This window comes from Leucoraja erinacea, chromosome 32 (assembly GCF_028641065.1).
Source record: "Leucoraja erinacea ecotype New England chromosome 32, Leri_hhj_1, whole genome shotgun sequence".
NCBI classification, from domain to species: Eukaryota; Metazoa; Chordata; class Chondrichthyes; order Rajiformes; family Rajidae; genus Leucoraja; species Leucoraja erinaceus.
The window spans coordinates 25,138,589-25,166,478 of record NC_073408.1 but is presented as its reverse complement, the minus strand read 5'-3'; the positions used below and the strand labels follow the sequence as shown (position 1 = coordinate 25,166,478).

The window sequence follows — 27,890 nt, the reverse complement described above, 5'->3', positions numbered from 1 at the left end:
TCTCCGGGGAGGAGGCAGCTGCTCCAGACTTTTCAAGCCGCCCGCGCTACCTATCTAATCTACGCTAAAAATCTTCCATTCGGAAATCCGAAAATGTCCGAAATCCGACAAGTGTCTGGTCCCAAGGCTTTCGGATAAAAGGTTGTGCACCTATACTAGGAAACATCTCATGCACTGAGATAGGTAAATCTTGGAGTTGTGGTTCAGAATATGTGGTGTCTTAGATAGATTTTATCTGTTCTCAATCAATTTTGATCACCCATACTTTTGTTCTGCCTGAGGCCAGTTTTCCTGAGTATTTGGAAGCCCTCCATCTATTTAAGTATACATTGTATTTAAGTATACATAAGTATTGTATCCAGCAACCCAAAGCACCATAAAAATAATGTGATTTTAAAGTTACATTTTGGGAAGTTTAATCAGTACAGATCCACCACTGATTTTCTGTCAACTGATGGTTCGGCACTTCCTTTAATCTGGACAAAATTACGAGAGTGCACTTGAATTCCCCCCCCTGAAAATTCCCTCGAAAATCTGGCTCCCAGTAGACCATATGAGATGGCTGATCTCAACCTCATCGAAACATCTGCGGCCAATCGGCTCCCCGGTGGCCTGGATTGACCGTTACGGTATTATTCGACGACTCCTGGAGGCCGTGACCTCGGTTGGTCCGACAAATTCAGCAAGGTTCTGGAACCAATGATGATAGACGTAAACGTGAATTATTATAATATGCCACTATCTATGATATTTGACATCTTATGCATCTCTTCTTCAACAAAGAATTGTTCAAACTTTGCGCTTAACATAAAAAATTTAGTTGTTTGAAATGTCACGTCTGGCAGTTGTACCAGATGTGACGTACTTGTGCTGATGATGAGAGATGTGAGCATAGAACTGATGAACTGAACTTTATAATCCAATTCCATTTCTGGCATTGGTTATTGATTGCTGGCTCTTCAATGTGTCACAGGTGTGCACACTTTGGACCATGTGGCTTATGCAGAGTGTATATATCAGCGTTTGGCAAGGCAGAGACTGGAAAATAGTCAGCATAGCTTTGTACGGGAAAATCCTGTTTTACTAATTTATTTGTTTTTCTTTTTAAGGTGCCCAAGAGATTGAAGGTAAGGTGGTAGATGTTGTCTATGTGGACTTCAGTTGGGCATTTGACATGTTAGGTTAGTCCATAAGGTTAAGTACATGGAATCCAAGGCAACCTGGGAAATTGGATCTAAAATTGGAGGTGCAGTGGTGATGATTGATGGATGCATTTCTGTTTGGAGGATTGTGATCTGGAGATTGGTTCTGGGACCTTTATTTGTGGTATGTATTAATGGATGTTAATAGAGGAGGTATCTTTGAAGATAGCATGAAAATTGATGTCGTGGGATAGCAGAGAAAATTATCTCAGACTGATAATTTTTGTGCATCAAATATAAATTGTAACATCTTGCACTTCCCTTCAAGTGTAGAAGGCTGATGAGTGATTTGATCGAGGTATATCTGTAAGATTATGAGAGACTTGAATAGGGTAGATGGTCAGAATCATTTTTCTGTTAGGCATGCCAAAAACAAGAGGTAGTATAGGTTAAGGTGAGACTGAGGTGCTTTAAGGAGTATCTAAGAGGCGCTTTTTGAACATAGAGGTTAATATTTAGAATGTGCTGGCAGAGAAGGAAATGGAGGCAGATATAATCACTTCATTTCAAGCACACATAGACAAGGACTTGAATAGGCAAAGCATAGAAACATAGAAATTAGGTGCAGGAGTAGGCCATTCGGCCCTTCGAGCCTGCACCGCCATTCAATATGATCATGGCTGATCATCCAACTCAGCATAAAAGGATAAAGACCTAATGCGGGCAAATAAGATTCATCAGGATAGGCAAAATGGTTGGCATGGATAAGTTGGCTGTTCCTGAGCTGCTTGGATCATTGACTCAATGGGAGTTTGTCACAGAGGATTTAGATGGTTCTTTCAGCTCTGTAGCCTGTATAGATCATATATCCTTGAGGATAGACACAAAAAGCTGGAGTAACTCGGCGGGACAGGCAGCATCTCTGGAGAGAAGGAATGGGTGACGTTTCGGGTCGAGACCCTTCTTGATATATCTGGATGAAGACAATGCTATTTTCATGGATGATAGATAACTGTTGTTTGTGTAATTGGGGTTTAGTGTGTTGCGATCATAATTGCTCTATGTAGCCCTCCCTTACATACACATTATCGAATACTGTTTTTTTTGTCGCTGTTTCACTGAATTATGTATATATAATTCTGAATCATATTCGGGTTATTGGGCAGTACCTGCACATACGATATTCAGAACTCCCGTCAATCGAACTAAGGTGGAAATTTGAACATATTGGGTGATTTTTTTTTTAAATTGGAACTCCTTTGGGGACTCTTGGGGAAGCTCTCATTGAGTGTATGCAGTGACTGAAGTTACTTTATATTGAGCGATAAACATTCTGCAAGTTATAACATCTTCAAAAAGAAAAGGTTAGGTATATGGAAACTTGCAGCTCAAATTTTGGACATTTCGAATAATTTACCTTTAAACTTGGTCATAACCTTTTTTCAATATTGCTTTGATTTAGAATGTTCTGATTATTGCAGTATTTATGTTCACATAGTCGGGTTGTATTTGTAGTGCCTTGATCGTTTAGTTCCTGTTTTCAGGCTCAGTCAGTTGCTAATCATTTCCTTAGTCAGTGGCCTGAAGGTTACATTTCCCTCAAAGTTCAATTGTGTGATTAGAATTTGAGGAAACTCTAGATGTATCCTCAAACCAGTTCCTCCATTTTGTGCCAAATCCTGATGTTTCAGGCCAGGGCTTCCTGTTATTCAACAAGTAGCTGCCATAACTTTGTGGGTGCACCATCGCTGTAATTTAGAAAACAATAGGTTCATACTCTAAAGATATTTGAACACATGATGTTGACCAATACTTCAGTATCCTACCCACGGGATGTTAAAGTGGAGACCCTTTTGGCCTCTACTGATTCAGATTCAGATTCAACTTTAATTGTCATTGTCAGTGTACAGTACAGAGACAACAAAATGCATTTAGCATCTCCCTGGAAGAGCGACATAGCATATGATTTGAATAAATATTTACATTAGCATATATACAGACATAGTGTTTTTCCTGTGGGAGGAGTGTCCGGGGGAGGGGGTGATTGGCAGTCACCGAGGTACATTGTTGAGTAGAGTGACAGCCGCCGGGAAGAAGCTGTTCCTGGACCTGCTGGTCCGGCAATGGAGAGACCTGTAGCGCCTCCCGGATGGTAGGAGGGTAAACAGTCCATGGTTGGGGTGAGAGCAGTCCTTGGCGATGTTGAGCGCCCTCCGCAGACAACGCTTGCTTTGGACAGGCTCAATGGAGGGGCGCGAGGAACTGGTGATGCGTTGGGCAATTTTCACCACCCTTTGCAAGGCCTTCCGGTCGGAGAGACAGAGCAGTTGCCATACCATACTGTGATACAGTTGGTAAGGATGCTCTCGATGGTGCTGCGGTAGAAGTTCACCAGGATCTGAGGAGACAGATGGACCTTCTTCAGTCTCCTCAGGAAGAAGAGACGCTGGTGAGCCTTCTTGATCAGAGTTGAGGTATTGTGGGACCTTGAGGTCATCGGAGATGTTAACACCCAGGAACCTGAAGCTAGAAACACGTTCCACCTCCGTCCCGTTAATGTGGATGGGGGTGTGCGTGCCGCCTCTGGATTTCCTGAAGACTACAATGAGCTCCTTGGTCTTCTTGGAGTTAAGGGCCAGGTTGTTGTCAGCGCACCATGCTGCTAAGTGCTGGACCTCCTCCCTGTAGGCTGACTCATCGTTGTTGCTGATGAGGCCAATCACCGTTGTATCATCTGCATACTTGATGATGGTGTTAGTACCATGCACAGGTGTGCAGTCATAGGTGAAGAGGGAGTAGAGGAGGGGGCTCAGCACACAGCCCTGTGGAACGCCGGTGTTCAGGGTGAGGGTTGAAGAGGTGTGCTTGTCTAACCTATCAGACTGGGGTCTGTTGGTTAGAAAGTCCAGTATCCAGTTGCAGAGGGAGGGATCGATGCCCAGGTTACCGAGTTTGGTGATCAGTTTTGATGGTATTATGGTGTTGAATGCTGAGCTGTAATCGATGAACAGCATTCTTACGTAAGTGTCTCTGTTGTCGAGGTGGGAGTGGGCGGAGTGAAGTGCCGTTGAGATGGCATCCTCCGTACTCCTGGGTAGAGAGGGTCCCAAAGCATTATTTGACTTTTATAGAGGACTATTTGGGAATTGTGAAGGAAAATTCACTCAATGGAGGTTGTGTAATTGTGTGTACACAAAAAAGCTGGAGAAACTCAGCGGGTGCAGCAGCATCTATGGAGCGAAGGAAATAGGCAACGTTTCGGGCCGAAACCCTTCTTCAGACTGATCGGGGGCGGGGGTGGGCGGGGACAAGAAAGGAAAAATGAGGAGGAGGAGCCCGAGGACGGGGGGATGGGAGGAGACAACTCGAGGGTTAAGGACGGGGAGGAGACAGTAAGGGCAGTAGTCTTGAAAGGAGCTGTTCCCAAACCAAGCTGTGATCTATCCCGATAAATTCCTTTCTACGGCGCATCCGTAGATGTGGGCGAGGGTTGTTGGGGACATGCCGAACTTCCTAATCCTTCTTCGGAAGAAGAGGCGTTGGTGTGTTTTCTTGATCGCTGCTTCAATATGGGTGGTCCAGGAGATGTTGGTGATATTGACTCCTAGTAATTTGAAGATTTGAACCATCTCTACTTTTGCCCCGTCCATGCAAACTGGGGTATGTGTACCGCTACGCTTCCTGAAGTCAATCACTATCTCCTTTGTCTGGCAGACATTTCGAGAAAGGTTGTTGTCTTGACACTGGGACACAAGGTTCTTGATCTCCTTCCTGTACTCCGATTCATCATGATTTGATATTTGGCCCACAATGGTGGTGCCGTCTGCGAATTTATAAATTGAATTCGGTTTGTACAAGGCTGCACAATCGTGGGTGTAAAGGGGCTGAGAACGGATCCTGGCGGAGACAAGTGTTGAGGATTATCGTAGAGGATAATTTGTCCCCTATCCTTACTGATTGGGCTTTGTGAGTCATAAAGTCGAGGATTCACACTGACTCTCACTCAATCTGTTCTAGACATCATTCCAAAGACATGCAGGTTTGTACGTTAATTGTCTTCTGTAAATTGCTGTTAGTGTGTAAGATGAGAAAGTGGAATAGTACTATGGGATAGTGTGCATTTTAAAAAAAAAACATTGAAAATTTGGCCCTTCGAGCCAGTACCGCCATTCAATATGGCTGATCACCCAGAATCAGTACCCCGTTCCTGCTTTCTCCCCATATCCCTTGATTCTGTTACCCCTAAGAGCTAAATCTAACTTGGAAACATCCAGTGAATTGGCCTCCACTGCCTTCTGTGGCAGAGAATTCCACAGATTCACAACTCTCTGGGTGAGACAATGTTTCCTCGTCTCAGTCCTAAATGGCCTACCCCTTATTCTTAAACTGAGACCCCTGGTTCTGGACTCCCCCAACATCAGGAACATTTTTCCTGCATCTAGCCTGTCCAATCCTTTAAGAATTTTATATATTTCTATAAGATAGCCTCTCATCCTTCTAAATTCCAGTGAATACAAGCCTAGTCGACCCATTCTTTCATCATATGTCAGTCCCGTCATCCCAGGAATTAACCTGATGAACCTACGCTGTACTCCCTCAATAGCAATAATGTCCTTCCTCAAATTAGGAGACCAAAACTGCACACACAATTCCAGATGCAGTCTCACCAGGGGCCCTGTACAACTGCAGTAGGACCTCCTTGCTCCTAAACTGAAATCTTCTCGCAATGAAGGCCAACATGCCTTTAGCTTTCTTCACTGCCTGTTGTACCAGCATGCTTACTTTCAGTGACTGATGTACAAGCACACCCAGGTCTCGTTGCACCTCCCCTTTTCCTAATCTGACACCATTGAGATAATAATCTGCCTTCCTGTTCTCGCCACCAAAGTGGATAACCTCACATTTATCCACATTATACTCTATCTGCCATGCATCTGCCCACACACCCAACCTATCCAAGTCACCCTGCAGCCTCATAGCATCCTCCTCGCAGCTCACACTGCCGCCCAGCTTTGTGTCATCCCCATACTTGGAGATGTCACATTTAATTCCCTCGTCTAAATCGTTAATATATGTTGTAAATAACTGGGGTCCCAGCACCGAGCCTTGTCACACTCCACTAGTCATTGCCTGCCATTCTGAAAAGGACCAGTGTACATGTGATCCATGGACAAATTGGATAGTTATATGGATGGGAAGGGAATGGAGGGTTATCGTCTGAGCACAGGTATATGGGACTAGGGGAGATTATGTGTTCGGCACAGACTAGAAGGGTCGAGATGGCCTGTTTCCGTGCTGTAATTGTTATATGGTTATATGATAGTGTGGAATCAGTGAGCCGAAGGGCCTGTTCCCACGCTGTCTGCTTAAACTCAAACATCAACTATGATCCAGCTCCGTGAATGGAGATCTACTGCTGCAATATTTTACATTTTTGCATCAGATAGCATTATAGCTTTGTTTGATCCTGTCTCTCACAGCACGGGGACTAGTAGTCAAGAGTAGGGACTCAGCTTGATTATCCAGCCCAGCCCAGCCCAGAATGTTGCAATGGGCTTTTGATGTACAGCTCAGTTATTCATTGATCTTTAGCTCAAGGGAGCTCCTTTCTCTGAATTCTTGGGCAAGCACACATTTTTCAAAGGTAGGATTGATTTGTAATGTAGCAATTATATTTATTGTCTTCAGCGTCTATTGTGAATGAGGGTGGAGGAGTATAAACTGCTTGGGGAAAGAAACGGATGCAGCGTCCCCTTTCCACCCTCACATTCCTTGTGAATCATCCAAATGCATTGATGTGGCTGTGTTGAAATTCTGGAAGGAAACCTGTGTGGGAATCGTAGGTGTGGCTGTGACTTTCTGACTGGCACAATACTTTAACTCAATTGTACAATGTTGCACGGATCCATTGAATGGATAGCATTTGAGATAACTGTGGATAACATTTAAAATACACTGGATTCTTAAACTGGAGTAGAGATTAGTTGAGAATAAACAGATTAGACTTTATTACTAGTGAACAACTATTTTTATAACTGTGGAATTTCTGTCCATTGTGCTATCAGAGGTGGTGACCTGGACTGTGCACTGAAGCATTACTGTTTAAACAGTGAAGCGCAGCTTGTGTATCACATTTACATTGTTTGTAACTAGAGAACACAGCTGAAAGCTGCTTTTGTCTGAAACAATGAGGACTTTTATAGTGTTGTTTGCATTGTAGCAGGATTCATGTAGCAGGATTAATATATTCATGTAGCAGGATTCGTATATTCATGTAGCAGGATTCATATATTCATGGAGCAGGATATAAGCTGAGGTATATGTTTTAAAATAAGCATGCACAAAATGTTGTTGCTGTTATTTCAAGCAATGCAGCTTTGAATTCATTGTGATGTAAGCTGACTGACTGCCAGTCAAATGGGCTGCAGGGAGTGATCGAGTGGAAGAAAAGCAGTATAGTGTGGTCTGAATGACACAACATTATTGACTTCTGACTTGCTGCTCAGGTAGCAGCATATCCTTTTCACTCTGTGCTGTGACCTATATTTTAATGAGTTTAATAAAGAATGACAGAGAGCATAATTTGCATTAGAGCTCGACTGGCCAGACATTTTCGGTTTGTCTTAAAGCTGTATGTTAAGTCAACTATGAAACTAAATTGAACAGGAGCGGAAGGAAAGCCTGAGAATCAACAGAATCAACACTTGATCTGCCCTGGAGTGGCACTGCAAACCAGACACGTTACTTTTTCATGCCGCTATGCTAACTGGTATATATCAGCAACTATTCTAAATTCAGGTGTGTACTGCAGTCATTGCAATGACAAAGTAGGGGTGGACTTTTTTTTAACGAAAAAGTAAAAAACTCCAATTCCGTCTTGTTATTTAGCAGCAAATGTCACGACGGTCTTCGGTCATTGACCTGAAACATGAATTAATTTCTATTTTATTTCAGTTCTCCAGCATCTGTATTAATTTGCTTTTAGACTATGAAAATGTTTTTTCTGCATATTAATATAAATGGTCATGGTAAACAGGAAAGATAAAAGACATCAAACTGCTATCCAGAATATTCTTAACTGATGTGGTTCCTGGTACTTACTGCTAATAGGCTTGACACCTTTTGGATGTTGATATTTTTCAAAGAATTAAAAAAAAGGCTCAATGTTCTCAAGTGCTCCAATGGCAACCAGAGTGTAACAAAAATCGAAAGACCTCTGCGTTGAGACAGTGGCGATATTGTAGTTCAGGCAACCAGCAACCAACATGTTGCAATGAGGCGGAAATGCTAATACATTGTGCTTCAGCTATTTCCCTGTTGCTATGGTGAGTAATGTGACAAGTTGGAGTAGTTCTACTTATAAAACCAAGGCGTATTGTAATCGGAGGGATGGGAGTGCAGCTTTCTGTTAATAAGGAGCAGAGATTTTGATGGCTATTACTCCTGCAGGGCAAGAGGAGCTGCATTTCAGTCTGTTCAGCAGAGTAATTCTCAAAATGGCAAACACGAAACAAGATCTTACGTAAGATTTACACTTAAGTAATAAATTGGTTCATTGCATTGGCCTTTTGCTACATTTTACTGGTCAGGTGTCCTTGCCTTTTCATTACACATTATTTCCCAGCTGCTTAAAGATTGCAAATTCAAGCTACTTCAATTGCTCTCTCCCTTTTGTGCCTGGATATTCTGCTCTCATATTCTGATACAGACTCAGGTTGGTTCTTGTTGGAAGCTTTTGTCGTGAAAGTTGTTTGCCTGAATGAAAAATCCCATAACATTGTTTGCCAGTGGCTTATTTGCCGCACAATAGTAATGTTGCTTCTAAGCACCGTAAACATAATAAATGTCTTGGGAGGTGCCTCATATGGATGCAACCAAATCATAGTAATGGACAAGATCATCTTATTATACATCAACCTCTTCCTATCAGAAATCAATCTATTTCATGAAAGTTAGGTTTCTGCTGTTGATTATTTTCTAATGACATGTTCTAGTGAGTTTGTAATAAAATTGAATTGATATGTTATTCTGCTCAGTATTTGGTCTGTCCTGTGATGAGTGCCTATTGGTGTAAGCTATGGGATGGCTAACTGATCGTGGGAATACTGCTTTAGTTTGTTTAGTGCCTTTTAAAAATTTGCTTACAATTGCATTTTGGACGAGAAACAAAGTTTGCCTATCTAACTGAATGCTGATTAATACTCTGCTGTATTTTCAAAAATGCTGCTTTGGTTGTGTTGGTGAGAAAGTCGCATGCAACGGTGGCAGGGTAAACTTTTAGAATTAGTTGAATTTCCATTTTAAATGAAAAGGGGCCGTTCGGAAAAATTATTTTTCCATTGTGAAAATGGAGCCGAATACTTGGGGACATAATCTTAACCAACTGTTTCAGCTTGGGTTGGTGAACAAGGTGTAAGAAGAAACTGTAGATGCTGGTTTACACCGAAGATATACACAAAATGCTGGAGTAACTTAGCAGGACTGGCAGCATCTCTGGATAGAAAGTTCTGTGTCCCACTGAGTTACTCCAGCATTTTTTTAAAATTTATCTTGGGTTTGTGAACAACATGGGAGCTACAACAGCCTCCACATCTTGATTGTTCTCCCCCTCAACAAAACAACAAAACCTGAAGAACGGTTCCGACACAAAACGTCACCTATTACTTTTATCCAGAGATGCAACCTGAGCCGCTGAGTTATTCCAACATTGCGTAACTATCTTTGGTATAAACCAGTATCTGCAGTTCTTTCATACACAAACTATCAGCATTGATCTTTTGCTCCAATTTCATCTTCAATTAGCTCCCCAAACTACTGACTTGGCTATCTGCATCCTGTCAGTATTAGTGGAATCTGTTAACATCTGCTTTTACATTTATTGTTTGTTTATTTTATTTTTCCATTTTATATATTTAGTGGTTATGGATGATGGTAGTCTATTGCAATGATAGTCCTTTCTGGAATAATGCTCTCCATAATGTTTGGGACAAAGGCCCATCATTTATTTATTTGCCTCTGCATTCCACAATTTGAGATTTGTATTTAAATTAAAGCAATTTTTATACATTTTGGTTTCACCATGTAGACATTACTGCAGCGTTTATACATATAACACCCATTTTTTACATTGACCCCACCATGATGTTTGGGACACATTAATGTCATGTAAATGAAAGTATTCATGTTTAGTATTTTGTTGCATATCCTTTGCATGCAATGACTGCTTGAAGTCTGCGATTCATGGACATCACCAGTTGCTGGGTGTCTTCTCTAATGCACTGCTTTAGCTTATGCATGTTTTGGGGGCTAGTTGCCTTCAGTTTTCTCTTCATCATATGAAAGGCATGCTCAATTGGGTTCAGATCAGGTGATTGACTTGGCCACTCAAGAATCGACCATTTTTTGACTTTGAAAAATTCCTTTGTTGCTTTAGCAGTATGTTTGGGATCAATGTTTAAGAAGGAACTGCAGATGCTGGAGAATCGAAGGTACACAAAAAAGCTGGAGAAACTCAGCGGGTGCAGCAGCATCTATGGAGCGAAGGAAATAGGCAACGTTTCGGGCCGAAACCCTTCTTCAGACTTGTTTGGGATCAATGACTTGCTGTAGAATGAACCGCCGGCCAATGAGTTTTGAGGCATTTGTTTGAATTTGAGCAGATAGGATGCGTCTGTACACTTCAGAATTCATTGTGCTACAACCCATCAGCAGTTGTATCATCAATGAAGATAAGTGAGCCAGTACCTTCAGCAGCCATACATGCCCAGGCCATAACACCCCCAAAACCTGTATCACAGATGAGCTGGTACGTTTTGGATCTTGGGCCGTTCCTTCTTTCCTCCATACTTTGCTCTTGCCATCACTCTAATACAAGTTGATATTCATCTCATCTGTCCACAAGACCCTTTTCCTGAACTGCGATTGCACTTTTAAGTACTTCTTGGCAAACTGTAACCTGGCCAACCTACCAGTGGTTTACATCTTGCAGTGTAGTCTCTGTATTTCTGTTCACAAAGTCTTCTGCGGACAGTGGTCATTGACAAATCCACACCTGACTACTGAAGAATGTTTCTGATCTGTCAGAAAGGTGTTTGGAATTTTTTCTTTATTATAGAGATAATTCTTCTGTCATCAGCTGTGGAGGTATTCCTTGTCCTGCCAGTCCATTTGCGATTAGTAAGCTCACCAGTGCTTTCTTATTTCTTAATGATGTTCCAAACAGTTGATTTTGGTAAGCCTGAGGTTTGGCTGATGTTCCTAACAGTTTTATTCTTGTTTCTCAGTCTCATAATGGCTTCTTTGACTTTCGTTGACAACTTTGGTCCTCATGTTGATAAACAGCAATAAAAGTTTCCAAAGGTGTTGGAAAGATTGAAGGAAAGACAACGTGCTGAGAGATCTCTTATACCTGCTTTAAGCAGGCAATTAAACACACCTGAGCAATTACAAACGCCTGTGAAGCCATGTGTCCCAAACATTATGGTGCCCTGAAATGGGGGGGGACTTTGTATAAACCCAGCTGTAATTTCTACATGATGAAACCAAAATGTATAAAAATGGCCTTTATTAAAATCTGACAATGTGCACTTTAACCACACGTGATTTTTTTTTCTATTGCAAATCTCAAATTGTGGAGTACTGAGGCAAATAAATAAATGACGGGTCTTTGTCCCAAACATTATGGAGGGCACTGCAGTTAAACAAAATATTAGGTATAGTTTTGATCCAGAATAGAACAGGCTCAAATATATGATTGTATGAAAGGGCCACTAACCAGACTGGCTGCGGGAGGCATTGCAATGCACCCCGATGATGGAGTGGGCCGCTGGAGGCCCTGCAGCAACCTGGGCTCAGCTGGATATGGCACCGGTCCACGAGATCGAGTGCGTGGACTATGACTGCTTGGCCAGGACAATCCTGCAACGCCACCAGAACATCGGGCCAGGTTAAGAACTCTGCATTTACAACAACTTAGATTTGAAAATGAAGCCAAACCCCTTATGTACTGTCTTATGATAAGTTCATAAGTTTTAGGAGCAGAGTTTGGCCATTCAGCCCATCAAACCTACTCCGCCTTTCAATCTTGGTTGATCTATCTTTCTGTATCAACCCCATTCTCCTGTCTTCACCCCATATCACCTGACATCCTTACTAATCAAGAATCTGTCAATCCCTGCCTTAAAAATATCCATTGACTTTGACGATACAAAATAAAAAGGAATGTCATTGTACCTTGGTACACGTGACAATGAAAATTCCATTGAACCAATATAAAAAAACAACCTTGCCAACAACACCCATGTGCCAATAATTATTTAAATTCTGTCTTTGTTCTTCCACATCACAATTCCAACCAGGAAAACTGTTCTTAAATGTTTGTTTATCTTATCAAAGCCTCTAATTCTAGGTTTTCCAAGCCATCCCAAATAGTCATAAAGTTATGCAGCAGGGAAATGGGTCCATCAATCTAATTCATCCATACTGACCAAATTGCCTATTTGAATTTGTCTGTTTTTGGCCCATATCCCACTAAACCTTTTCTATCCATGTATTTGTCAAAATGTGTTAAATACTGTAATAGTACCCACCTCTACCAGTTCCCCAGGCAACTTGTTCCACGTACCACCATCTATCTCCATAGGATGCCCGTCGAGTCCCCTTTTAATCTTTTCCCTCACATTAATTCTATTTAATTTGAGTTTTAGACTTTGCTGGCCCGTGGAAGTGAATGTAACTATTCACCATAATCCCTGCCCCTCATGATTTTATATCCCTCAGCCCCTTAAAGTCCAGGGAGAAAAGACCCCAGCCTATCCAGTCTTCCTTGTATTTCAAGCTCTCTAGCCCTCTGCAACTTCCTTGTGAATTGTTTCTGCCCCCTTTTCAGAATGTCACACAATACTCCGTGAGGTTTTGTTAACAGTTTGTACAGATGTAGCATAACATCCATATGTCCTGTGAAAAGGAGCCATCTTTATATCTATAACCTTGTGTTAGTTAATCATTGTTTTCATGGCTAAAATATCTAGAATTGCTGGCATGCTGTTTACCAGTTCTATGTAGATTCAGCATTACTTGCTTGAATCGTTATCAGTGCTCACTGATGAAAGCCAGCAGCAGATGATTAAGGTCCTTTGATTTGTCAGGAGATGTCACTGAATAGGCATCCTGCTCTCAAGGCCACAACAGTCTTGCAGCTGATCCTTTTTAATTTCCAGATACATAAATGTTCCTGAGATATTAATAATGGAATATTCTACTGTGCTTTATCGATTTGTACACAGCCATTGCATGACACATGTTGGATACGCAAGATACTACAGAAGCTGGAATTTTGAGGAAAATGAAGTACTGGGCGAAGGTCAAACGGAATCTATGGAGGCAGACAGCTGATTGATAGCTGACATATGTTGTTGTGAATGTGACTTGTTGCTTAACAGCAATACTCTGAATATTTCTAGATCATGCTGAGTTTAGGGTTGCATTCCTCCTTTATCTGAGGAATGATTTATTCATCATCAAACTGACCTAATAAAGGAGAAATTGTTTCAGAAGATGGTTTAGCAGCTCTTTAATGCCAAATCAAATGTTCCCTTCATTGCTGATATTTTACTACTGTGATTCAGCTCTTTAGTCCATATTTGACATTAAGCTAGAAAGATGTCTCGTTAAAAAGTCATTGGTGAGCCAGTTATTGGTAAGGAGGTACTGCCTGCTAACACTGTTATTCATCTATCATGTGGATAGATATCTGTGTGTTGTGTTTGGAGGCAGAGCCATAGAATCAGCAAAATAAACGTCTAGTTATCTAGTTGTGGAATTCACCCAGAGTTCAAGATTCAGAGATTGGTGCACTAACAGGATATCAAACAAGTGGGGAAATGTAATTGGGATATAAGTTCATTTTAGTAAATGCCAGCATAGCACTGTATAAGTATTGTCAGTAAATGAGCTATTCAACTTGACCACATGCAAAAGTTTTAGATGGACAAGAGCTTGAGCTCAAAACTGTGTAGTAATTTGATTTTGTGTTAAACAGTGGTGGTGGGGTCAAGATGACAGGTTGTCTGGGGAGTTCATTTTCACCGCAGTTGCCCAAGTAGGATTTGGGAAATGGGGATGGTATTGTCCTTGGAGAACTGAGCATGAGGAGCTCTTGCTGCATTTTTGCTGGATTGCACACCCACATTTTTAATCAAAATCTAGCCATCAACAGGTTCAGAACAAATCCATTCCAAATCGGGTCAGTCGTATCAAATTTAGTTTAGAGCAATTGAAAATGTTCCCCTCTTAGGCATGTATGCTTTTCTGCCCTTCACTGACAAGAACTCATCAGAAATCCACCTGTGCTCCATTCAACATGTCTCCATGTGGTGTATTCATCTTTCATGTTGTGAAGAATTATTTGATGACATCTGCTCGAGCAATTCCATGCAATTAGTGAGCTGCAGCCTGTTACCCACCCACAGTTCCATGTAGGTGTAATAAGTCTGTCTGTTAAACTGTAGATCTTGTGGTGCTTCGTTGCTCTTGGGCTAGATAATAAGTGTATAATCAGTGGAACAGGAATTGAGGGCAAGCAAGAAATGTTAACCTTTAGTTTAGTTTAGAGATACAGCGCCCTTTCGGCCACCGAGTTTGCGCTGACCAGCGATCCCCACACACTAGCACTATCCTACTCGCACTAGGGTCAATTTACAATTATACCGTCACTAAACCTACAAACCTGTACGTCTTTGGAGTGTGGGAGGTAACCGGAGATCCCGGAGAAATCCCACACAGGTCAGCGGGAGGACGTACAAACTCTGTGCAGACAAGCACTCATAGTCAGGATCGAACTAGTGTCTCTGCCGCTGTAAGGCAGCAGCTCTACCCACTGCGCAACTGTGCCTCCCAGCTCTCTAATTGTCAGAAATAGTGTTTTAAAAATGAAATCGGTGTTTAGCTGCTGCGTTGTGAAGGTGATATCTGTCTTTGCCAGGAATGTTAATAAAATGTACATGACTTGCTACTTAATAGAAATTACCACAAATTGTGTGCGATTGAAGCAATGAATTGTGTAATGATCATACCCCTTCCCCCACCGCACCCCCAATTATCCTTTTCCATATTGTTATCCAAATGCCCCCTATATGAGCATTGTGAGTGAGCTAGCGAAAATACCCTCACATGCCCATCTAGCAGGTGATCAAGAGAGAGAGAACTGTGCTTGTTTCTCTCTGCAGAGTCTAATATAGTTGGAAAATCTCCCCAGTATATTCATTTAACCAGCATGTTGTAGGAGAGAATGTTTATCTTTCCAAATGTGAAATCTTAGACAGATCGCTCCTTTTACCACAGATGTTTTACTAAATTAAAATTGGGTGAACCCTCAAATCCCTTAACTAGTATCTTGGTATTGAATACTGCATTGACTTTTGGGAGACGAGGCATGATATTATCCCCTTGATTTTGTTCTGTCAATCAAGGGGGTAAATCTTTGCTATACGTCACCAGGATTTTTGCTATTTCTCAATTTTTTTCCTCCTTATTATTTCCATTACCGTATTTCCCGGCAACGAAGACACTGCTTTTTACCCAAAAATGAGGCACGGAAATTTACCTGCGTCTTGGAGGCCGAAGGTTAGGTTGTTAGCCAAGAAAGATAGACTTGGCTATCCTTCAGTACAGCAACATCAAGAGCTGCTGACCACTGACCAACATCCACTATAAACCCACTGACTTCCATGGCTTTCTGGACTACACTTCTTCTCACCCTGCTTCCTGTGAGGACTCCATCCCCTACTCCCAATTCCTCCGTCTACGCCGCATCTGCACCCAGGATGAGGTGTTCCACACCAGGGCATCGGAGATGTCCTCATTCTTCAAGGAACGGGGGGGGGGGGTTCCCCTCTTCTACTGTAGATGAAGCTCTCACCAGGGTCTCTTCCATATCTCGTAACTCTGCTCTCACTCCCCATGCCCCCCCCCCCCCCCCCCCCCCCCACTCGTAACAAGGGAAGAGTCCCCCTTGTCCTCACCTTCCACCCTACCAGCCGTCACATACAACAAATAATCCTCCTACATTTTTTGCCACCTCCAGCGGGATCCCACCATTGGCCACATCTTCCCATCTCGTCCCCGTCTGCTTTCTGCAGAGACCGCTCCCTCCATAACTCCCTGGTCAATTCGTCCCATCCCATCCAAACCATCCCCTCTCCTGACACTTTCACTTGGTTCTGCAGGAAATGCTACACTTGTTGCTTTACCTCTTCTCCCCCCCCCCCCCCCCCCCCCCCCCCCTTGACTACATTCAAGGACCCAAGCAGTCTTTCCAGGTGCGACAGAGGTTCACCTGCACCTCCAACCTCATCTATTGCATCCGCTGCTCTAGGAGTCAGCTGCTCCTCATCGGTGAGACCAAACATAGCTTCGCCCAACACCTCCGCTCGATTCGCAATAACCAACCTGATCTCCCGGTGGCTCAGCACTTCAACTGCCCCTCCCATTCCAAATCTGACCTCTCTGTCCTGGGCCAACTCCATGGCCAGAGTGAGGCCCACCGTAAATTGGCGGAACATCACCTCAAATTTCGCTTGGGCAGTTTACACCCCAGCGGTATGAACATTGACTTCTCTAATTTCAGATAGTCCCTGCTTTCTCCTCCCCTTCTCAGCTCTCCCTCAGCCCACTGTCTCCGCCTCTTCCTTTCTTCTTCCCGCCCTCCCCTCTCCCCTCACCCTCACATCAGTCTGAAGAAGGGTCTTGTCCTGAAACGTTATCTATTTCCTTTGCTCCATAGATGCTGGCTCATCCGCTGACTTTCTCCAGCATTTTTATCTACCGTTGCTCTACTGAGGGATAGCCAAGTCTATTCCTCATTGCTGGCAGCTGATGGGAAGCGGCTGTAAAAGGATAGCGCTGCTGGGGGGGGGAGGAAGAGTTCCTTTCACAACGTGTGGGGAATCTGGCCCGGGTCAGCATGGGCATGATCCCATACCCCGTCCTTCTCAACGCTCCTGCCCGTGCTGACCCGGGCCAGACTCCCCACACGCTGTGAATGGAACTCTTCCCCCCCCCCAATTGGTCCTTTGAACTAGTATTATCATTCAATAAGATCACAACTGATTAAACTTGTCCCGGTGTGCTCCCCTTTTTCCCCCACCATCTCTCCATCTGCCGTCACCCCCCACCCATTCTGTAATTCAGAATGGAGGAGATCTGGAAGCCTTGGGTAAATTGAATTGTTACTTTCTTTATTTTTATTTTTTATTTTTATTTTTTTGAGCGTGTGAAATTCTATGTCCCGCAAGCCTTTTTTTTCAAAATTTAGCAACTTAAAATGCAGGTGCGTCTTAATTGCCGGGAGATGTGATATATTGTCCCTTAGTTTTTAACTGGCCGTCTTGTTGCTAAGTGGAGCGCTTAAACCTTTAAATGATTTAAAATGTTAATTTTTTCCTTGAATATCTGCTGCTGATCATTTGTTGCCTTAGTTAAAATACTTCCTCAGTTTATTGCAGATGGTCTGTGACTCAACCCATTGAACTTCATCTTGACTAAATCTAGATTCTATGCTGTCCTCCTCCCTTTTAAACACAATCTTTTAAGCACAACACTATTATACTTGCCATTAGATAGATATTTATATATTGTCACCTAAATGTGTCTCATTAATCATGATTAAATCTAATGCGGTCTGCCACATTGTTTGTACTGCTCTGTGCTTGCTAATTTATGATTACCGGGAATAGTGAAGAACAGTGAATGTACCTACTGTAATTTTAAAGTAATCTTGGAGAACCTGCATATTTATAGTTATTCCGTGTAGTCACAGATGTAATTGAGGAAACTCCACAGCTGATTTGTGCACAGCAAAGCTTCAAAGGCATTGGGCTAAAGAGTGGTTGATCAGCTTTTGGTTTGTTGGTTAAAGAACAAACACTGGTCAGGATGATGGGAGAACTCTTCATGTCATTGTGTAGGAAAGAACTGCAGATGCTGGTTTAAACCGAAGATAGACACAAAATGCTGGAGTAATTCAGCGGGACGGGCAGCATCTCTGGGTAGAAGAGATTGTTGATGTTTTGGTCGAGACCCTTCTTCATGTCTTTCATTAGTGCCACACGTGACAGTGGGTAGCATTTCGGCTTGGTCTCATTTAGTACTTGGTACATCACATCATTTCTTCAGTGAAAGTACCAACTTGATTATGTGCTGATATGTATGGAAAAGACATTAAACCTGCAACCTGTTAACTGGGTGAGGATAATGACTTTGTCATTATTGATTCTAACAGAATGAATATGGGAATTAGAAGATGAAAAAAGACAGATTCATCTGGTTCACCTTTTAACATCTTGCCATTCACAAAAAACAAGTGGGGATTTATAGCAAGTTACATTCGTCAATTACTGTTCAATGGACCAGACAGGAGGAAAGATTAGGAGAGCTTAGCACATTCTTCGAAAGTAGATGTAGAAATTTCTTTGCACAACTCCAAGTGAAAAGCACTGTGCATTTGAAAAGTGGCATAGCCCAAAATGAAGTAAAGGGCCTGTCCCACTGCGGCGAACTAATTGCCGAGTTTAGGAGAGTTTAAAAAAGTGTCATGTTGAAGACCTCCTACGACTATGTTGAAGACTTGCTTCGACTATTTTTCGGGGAAATTGGACACCGAATAGTGGAGAGTGAAGCCGACCTCCTTCGACCTCCCTTCGACTATATTGAAGACTGTCTACGATTACCTTCGACTACCCTCGACTACCCTCGATTACCATATAACCATATAATCATATAACAATTACAGCACGGAAACAGGCCATCTCGACCCTTCTAGTCCGTGCCGAACACATAATCTCCCCTAGTCCCATATACCTGCGCTCAGACCGTAACCCTCCATTCCCTTCCCATCCATATAACTATCCAATTTATTTTTAAATGATAAAAACGAACTTGCCTTCACCACCTTCACTGGAAGCTCATTCCACACAGCTACAACTCTCTGAGTAAAGAAGTTCCCCCTCATGTTACCCCTAAACTTCAGTCCCTTCATTCTCAAGTCATGTCCCCTTGTTTGAATCTTCCCTACTCTCAGTGGGAAAAGCTTTTCCACGTCAACTCTGTCTATCCCTCTCATCATTTTAAAAACCTCTATCAAGTCCCCCCCCTTAACCTTCTGTGCTCCAAAGAATAAAGCCCTAACTTGTTCAACCTTTCTCTGTAACTTAGTTGCTGAAACCCAATCAACATTCTAGTAAATCTCCTCTGTACTCTCTCTATTTTGTTGACATCCTTCCTATAATTAGGCGACCAAAATTGTACACCATACAGAATTGGCCTCACCAATGCCTTGTACAATTTTAACATTACATCCCAACTTCTATACTCAATGCTCTGATTTATAAAGGCCAGCACACCAAAAGCTTTCTTTACCACCCTATCTACATGAGATTCCACTTTCAGGGAACTGTGCACAGTTATTCCCAGATCCCTCTGTTCACCTACATTCTTCAATTCCCTACCATTTACCATGTACGTCCTATTTTGATTTGTCCTGCCAAGATGTAGCACCTCACACTTATCAGCATTAAACTCCATCTGCCATCTTTCAGCCCACTCTTCCAACTGGCATAAATCTCTCTGTAGACTTTGAAACTCTACTTCATTACCCGCAACCCCACCTATCTTAGTATCATCTGTATACTTGCTAATCCAATTTACCACACCATCATCCAGATCATTGATGTACATGACAAACAACAGTGGACCCAACACAGATCCCTGTGGCACCCCACTCGTCACTGGCCTCCAACCTGACAAACAACCATCCACCATTACTCTCTGGCATCTCCCATTCAGCCACTGTTGAATCCATCTTGCTACTCCACCATTAATACCCAACCATTGAACCTTCTTAACCAACCTTCCATGAGGAACCTTGTCAAAGGCCTTACTGAAGTCCATATACACAACATCCACTGCTTTACCCTCATCGATTTCCCGAGTAACCTCTTCAAAAAATTCAAGAAGATTAGTTAAACATGACCTTCCAGGCACAAATCCATGTTGACTGTTCCTAATCAGACCCTGTTTATCCAGATGCTTATATATATTATCTCTAAGTATTCTTTCCATTAATTTGCCCACCACTGAGTCCAACTAACAGGTCTATAATTGCTAGGTTTACTCTTAGACCCCTTTTTAAACAATGGAACAACATGCGCAGTACGCCAATCCTCCAGCACTATTTCCGTTTCTAATGACATTTGAAATATTTCTGCCATAGCCCCTGCTATTTCTACACTAACTTCGCTCAATGTCCTAGGGAATATCCTGTCCGGACCTGGAGACTTATCCACTTTTATATTTTTCAAAAGATTACGTACGAATAACATGCCTACTTCGACTAAACCTACGAGTAAAAAAAAATAACAATGGCGACCTTATTTTACTCGTGGGCATTTTTCAGCATGTTGAAAAATATGCCGCGACCTAGCTGGGGACTACTCTCGAGCATGAAGGAGAGTTACAAAGACCTCCTGGGACCTCGCGCCGACCATGCTACGAGTACGAGTCGAGGGCAAACTCTTCTAAACTCGTCAATTAGGTCACCACAGTGAGACAGGTACTTAATGTGCTCATTTCTAGATGTTTCTGTGCTTGCTGGGTACTTCAGTTACAGACTACTCAATGGCATTTTTGTTTGAATTGGCTTCTTTGTTTTTGATGTGCGACTCTGAAATGGTTTCAGTAGTAATACTGTGTGACAGTTGCAGTATTGCACAGTAAACTCGTATCCAGTGTAATTTTTCAACCTCATTTGTCAGAGAAAAACGTGGATTGGCCAGGGCTTCACAAGTCCCGTTTCTTCTTAAGAGCCAACATTAAACTGTTTGCTTTGTCTTCTCGGAGATGTGTGACCTTTGGCGGCGTTAAATAAACCTTTATATGTATGCCTGAACATTTTTGTCCATGAGATCAAGATAAAACTCTTAATTTCCTTGCCTCGGGGTTCAATTTATCCTGTTACTTTTTGTCACATATCAGGTTGCTCCAGTCGAGGTGTCGCCCAAAGGTTCCATCTACTTTTCAATGCAGCTCACAGGACCAGGCAGAGTTTGCATTTGCTGCCATTGCAGTTTGCTCAAAGTGAAGGCATCTGCAAACTGTACTGGGGTAGTATTACTTCTTACCTTCCTGTCTGCAGCTGGAAGAGTGGTGCTTTTATTGTGGAATGTCCCTTTCAGAGCTGGCTGCAAGATTACAGTTGCTAAATTAAATTTTGGCTGCTGTAAGAACTTGGAATAGATCAAATGTTGTAGCGGTGGTACACAAAAATGCTGGAGAAACTCAGCGGGTGCAGCAGCATCTATGGAGCGAAGGAAATAGGCAACGTTTCGGGCCGAAGAAGGGTTTCGGCCCGAAACGTTGCCTATTTCCTTCGCTCCATGAATGCTGCTGAGTTTCTCCAGCATTTTTGTGCACCTTCGATTTTCCAGCATCTGCAGTTCCTTCTTAAACACATGTTATAGCGGGACTGACACAGTGTGGTATTAAACGACAAAGTACGATAACATTCTACAAACTTAACAGCTGAAGATCTTGATTTTTATGGGACTTGTACAAACAGTGTTAGTGACACAATGATTTAATGGCATTAAAAAGTAATAAAACCATTTTGAGCTTTTTGTCCAGATTGTAGGAACATAGTAATTGAGTGAAATGAATTGCTTTTTAGATCTCACGTTAAACCAGTTTGCCTCACGTTTTTCTAAGTTTGACATTCACCTCTTATGTTTCTTCTGTTTTACTAATTGAATGGATGCGTTTGTAGAGTCGATCACTAATTGGGATACTGGAGTGAATTGCATTTATTAAGTGAATCATTGATTGTCATTGTTGGGCTAGATATCGTAGTTCTGGAATTAATATACAATCCACCACTTTGAACATTATGACAAATTGTCAGTTACTTAAATATCATTAGATTATTGAACATTTGGATAGAAATGCATTTCCCAAGCTTGCCCAAGCAGTTGTCCCCACTTGCCTTAAAGCCACCTCCATCGTGCCAGTGCCAAAACACTCCACTGCGGCAAGCCTCAACGACTTCCGCCCAGTTGCACTTACCCCCATCATCACCAAGTGCTTCGAGAGGCTGGTCCTGGCACACCTCAAAAGCTGCCTACCCCCCACACTGGATCCCTATCAGTTTGCCTACCGCAAGAACAGGAGTACGGAGGATGCCATCTCAACGGCACTCAACGGCACTTCACTCCGCCCTCTCCCACCTTGACAACAGAGACACTTACGTAAGAATGCTGTTCATCGATTACAGCTCAGCATTCAACACCATTATTCCATCAAAACTGATCACCAAACTCGGTAACCTGGGCATCGACCCCTCCCTCTGCAACTGGATACTGGACTTTCTAACCAACAGACCCCAGTCTGTGAGGTTTGACAAGCACACCTCTTCAACCCTCACCCTGAACACCGGCGTTCCTCAGGGCTGTGTGCTGAGCCCCCTCCTCTACTCCCTCTTCACCTATGACTGCACACCTGTACATGGTACTAACACCATCATCAAGTATGCAGATGATACAACGGTGATTGGCCTCATCAGCAACAACGATGAGCTGGCCTACAGGGAGGAGGTCCAGCACTTAGCAGCATGGTGCGCTGACAACAACCTGGCCCTTAACTCCAAGAAGACCAAGGAGCTCATTGTAGACTTCAGGAAGTCCAGAGGCGGCACGCACACCCCCATCCACATTAACGGGACGGAGGTGGAACGTGTTTCTAGCTTCAGGTTCCTGGGAGTCAACATCTCCGATGACCTCTCTTGGACCCACAATACCTCTACTCTGATCAAGAAGGCTCATCAGCGTCTCTTCTTCCTAAGGAGACTGAAGAAGGTCCATCTGTCTCCTCAGATCCTGGTGAACTTCTACTGCTGCACCATCGAGAGCATCCTTACCAACTGCATCACAGTATGGTATGGCAACTGCTCTGTCTCCGACCGGAAGGCATTGCAGAGGGTGGTGAAAATTGCCCAACGCATCACCGGTTCCAAGCTCCCCTCCATTGAGTCTGTCCAAAGCAAGCGCTGTCTGCGGAGGGCGCTCAGCATCGCCAAGGACTGCTCTCACCCCAACCATGGACTGTTTACCCTCCTACCATCCGGGAGGCGCTACAGGTCTCTCCGTTGCCGAACCAGCAGGTCGAGGAACAGCTTCTTTCCGGGGGCTGTCACTCTACTCAACAACGTACCTCGGTGACTGACAATCACCACCCCCCCCGGACACTTATTATTATTTTTTCTTCAAATTGTTTGCTATGTCGCTCTTCAAGGGAGATGCGAAATGCATTTCGTTGTCTCTGTACTGTACACTGACAATGACAATTAAAATTGAATCTGATTTGTGAATAAAAATAGCTTAGGACTCCTTGTTAATAGTATATGTGAAATGTTATTTGTAATGTTCTGTACCAACCCCATTGCACAGTTCCAGACAGTGATCATTTACTGAATGCTCTCTTGTTACTAAATTGAAGCATGTTGGTGGTTGATACTTGTGGTATCCGCTGTGATATTTTCAGGAAACAGGATAGCTGTTTGTGGTTACTGTGGAAATAGCAGAAATAACTCAAATTTCTTCATAGCTGTTGCTTTACTGAAAAATCGCACATCTGATTTAAAACCTCTTACCATAAAAATGGAAGTGCGCTTCTCTAATGCTTTAATGGTCGGAGACCAGATAGTTCCTCGACAGAAAGATTATCTCTCAGACTAAAAAAAAGTCTAATGTTGTTTATTGTTTGGTTGCTACATTAAGTTTATGGTTGGTGTATAATGCATGCATTGTACGCTCGTGACGGATGTATTTCCACCAAATTGGCTGCCTTATCTATGCTATTAAACTTGACCGCCGATAGCTGGTTAATATATCCCAGTGATGTCTGAGATGGATCATTCATTTGGCAGAACATGTTGATAAACATGTGCAGCATAGGTTTTCGAGATTGATCCCTGGGATAGCGGGACTGTCATATGAGGAAAGATTGAAAAGACTAGGCTTGTATTCACTGGAGTTTAGAGGGATGAGGGGGAATCTTATAGAAACACATAAAATTAATAAAGGACTGGACAAGCTAGATGCAGGAAAAATGTTCCCAATGTTGGGTGAGTCCAGAACCAGGGGCCACAGCCTTAGGATAAAGGGAGGCCATTTCAGACTGAGGTGAGAAAAACTTTTTCACCCAGAGAGTTGTAAATTTGTGGAATTCCCTGCCACAGAGGGCAGTGGAGGCTAAATCACTGGATGGATTTAAGAGAGAGTTAGATAGAGCTCTAGGGGCTAGTGGAATCAAGGGATATGGGAGAAGGCTGGCACGGGTTATTGATTGAGGACGATCAGCCATGATCGCAATGAATTGCGGTGCTGGCTCGAAGGGCAGAATAGCCTCCTCTTGCACCTATTTTCTATGTTTCTATGTTCTATGTTTCTATGTAACACAAGCCATGTTTGTGTTTTGAGCTGTAACATTATTGAGAATATGCTGTTAACAATAAAACAGTACTATATGGAGGTCTATTAAGGACTAAAGTAAGAACTTGCATATACAGTGCATTCAGAAAGTATTCAGACCCTTTACTCAGTACTTTGTTGAGGCACCTTTGGCAGCGATTACAGCCTCAAGTCTTCTTGGGTATGACGCCACAAGCTTGGCACACCTGTATTTGGGTAATTTCTCCCATTCTTCTCTGCAGATCCTCTCAAGCTCTGACAGGTTGGATGGGGAGCATCGATGCACAGCTACTAGTCCCTCCAGAGATGTTCGATCGTGTTTAAGTCCGGGCTCTGTCTGGGACACTCCAGGACGTTCACAGACTTGTCACAAAGCTACTCCTGCGTTGTCCTAGCTGTGTGCTTAGGGCCGATGTCCAGTTGGAAGGTGAACCTCCAACCCAGTCTGAGGTCCATAATGCTCTGGAGCAAGTTTTCATCAAGGACCTCTCTATACTTTGCTCTGTTCATCTTTCCCTCGATCCTGGCTAGTCTCCTAGTTCCTGCCACTGAAAAACATCCCCACAGCATGATGCTGCCACCACCATGCTTCACCGTAGGTATGGTATTGGCCAGGTGATCGGTGCCTGGTTTCCTCCAGACTTGGCATTCAGGCCAAAGAGTTCAATGTTGGTTTCATCAGACCAGAGAATCTTGTTTCTCATGCCTTTTGGCAAACTCCAAGCAGGCTGTCATGTGTCTTTTACTGAGGAGTGGCTTCCATCTGGCCACTGTACCATAAAGGCCTGATTGGTGGAGTGCTGCAGGTATAGTTGTCCTTCTGGAAGATTCTCCCATCTCCACAGAGGAACTCTGGGGTTCTGTCAGTGACCGTTGGGTTCTTGGTCACCTCCCTGAACAAGACCCTTCTACCCTACCCTAGTTTGGCTGGGCGGCCAGCTCTATAAAGACTCCTGGTGGTTCCAAAGTTCTTCCATTTAAGAATGACGGAGGCCACTGTGCTCTTTGGGACCTGCAATGCTGCAGAAAGTATTTTATACCTTCCCCCAGATCTGTGTCTCGACACAATCCTTTCTCGGAGGTCTACGGACAATTCCTTCATCTTCATGACTTGGTTTTTGCTCTGACATGCACTGTCAACTGTGGGATCTTATATAGACAGGTGTGTGCCTTGTCAAATCATGTCTAATCAATTTAATTTACCATTGGTGGACTACAATGAAGTTGTACAAACATCTCAAGGATAATCAATGGAAACAGGGTGAACCTAAGCTCAATTCTGAGTGTCATGGCAAAGTGTCATGACGGTCTGAATACTCATACTAATGTGATATTTCAGTTATTTCTTTTTAATTACTTTGCAAAAAATTAGCTTCTTCATTCTGGGGTATTGTGTGTAGATTGATGATAAAAAAAATGAATGAAATCCATTTTAAAATAAGGCTGTAATGTTTGTAACAAAATGTGGAAGGTGACAGTGTCTGAATACTTTCTGTAAATGCTGAGGATAGGGAATTGGATAAATAGTCATACAGCATGGAAACGGGTCCTTCAGCCCAACTTGCCTATGCTGACCAACATACCCCATCTACACTACACCACTTGCCTGTGTTTGGCCCATATCCCTCTTAACCTATCCTATCCATGTACACTAGTCCAAATGTTTCTTAAACGTAATGATAGTACCTACTTAAACTACCTCCTCCAGGGCTCGAAATTAACGGTTGCCCGGGTGCCAATGACCGCTCAAAGTGTCACTGGGCAACCTAAACGGCGAGTCATTTTGCCCGGCTTGCCAACTTGATTTATACTGAAGATAGACACAAAAAACTGAAGTAACTCCGCGGGTCCGGCAGCATCTCTGGAGAAAAGGAACGTGACGTTTTGTGTCGGCGACGGCTCCATCACCTCCTCCTCCCGCACCCCGCCCCGCCTGGCCTGTTAGCGGCAGCTGCTACCTCTCCGCCAACAGTGCTTTCGAAACAGACCCTTGGAGGAGGGAGGTGTCGGTCAGAGGTGGAAGTAGAGTAGTGGGGGGGGGGGGTGATTGATGCAGGGAGACGAGCCAAAACACTCTCGGCAGACCTGCACTGCAGCCAGGACCGATCCTGGTCTCCGATGCTGCAATCGGTGCTGAACCGTCACTGGACCGTCCCCGTCCCCACCCGAGAGCCTCCACACGGCCGGGGATGGCCAGAGACATCGGGAGCCAGACAGGCCCACAGCCAGTGCAAAACCCAGCTCACTCTGCCTGTCCCGCCAGGTTAACTAGCAGCCATGTCTGGATTGACACAGGGCTGTAGGCGAGACAGGTAGTGTTCAGCTGCATTTAGCGCTGGATTGAGCTGAAATTACCATTCACAGAAGCCTCCGAAGCCTCGCGCGTGTGTGTGTGAGTGTGCGCATGCGCGCGCTGCCACCAAGATATTCTGTCCGGGGTCCCCTCCATATTTTGGTTGCGATTTCCGTGCCTGACAGGTGTTGTCCGAGGAGCGCTGGCGTTCCTTCCCACCTCCTCTCTCGCTCTCTCTAACCCGCACTGATCCCCATTCCTGTCTCTATTCAGTCCTCACTGACATCCCCTGTGATTCCCCCCCCCCCCCCCCCCCCCCCCCCCCCCCCCCCCCAAATCTATTCATCCTGCACTGATCTCCCTAGCCACCTCGCATTGATTCTCCTGCCACTCCCCATCAATCCTACACTGGTCCTCCAATTCATCCTGTATTGACCCCCTTCCCATCCATCCTGCACTGCTCGCCCCTTCATCCTGCACTGCTCCCCCCTTCATCTTGCACCGCTCCCCCCATCCATCCTGCACAGATCCCCCTCATTCAACCCTACTGACATCCCCCGCGCTCTCCCCTCATAATTTTACCTACTCCAACCAACACTCACTAATTCCCCTGCCTCAATCCATCCAATCCACAACCGGATGGGGGGAGGCCTTCTCAAGCCCTCCCCCACTACCATCTATCCATCCTGCACTGATTCATACACCCCCCCCCCCCCATCCCGACCCCATTGTGCGGGAAATGTCTTCAGAGCTAACATTGACTATGTTTGACAAAGGAATGCAATCAAATATGTTTTAATTCAAAATGTTATTTGTTTTAATCCATAAAGATGGATTAATTAAATTTTGAACACGTGAAACATTAAAACCGCAGTTTTCGATTGTCACTGACACGTTATTACAGAATTCATTTTAGTGGCAAATCAATGCTGTTAATATGGA

General features: G+C 43.5%; 1 protein-coding gene across 4 annotated transcripts in view; it reads left to right on the top strand.

Moving 5' to 3' along the window:
- LOC129712461 (rho GTPase-activating protein 32-like) overlaps positions 1–27,890 on the top strand; it is a 570,135-nt gene that overhangs the window by 94,850 nt on the left and 447,395 nt on the right. The window contains exon 1 of one of the 4 annotated variants that reach the window (XM_055660917.1): positions 6,963–7,940. The exons of the other annotated variants lie outside the window; for them this stretch is intronic. The gene's annotated coding sequence lies outside the window, so the exon portion shown is untranslated. Of the gene's footprint in view, positions 1–6,962; positions 7,941–27,890 lie in introns of those variants that run through there. 4 annotated transcript variants of the gene reach the window in all.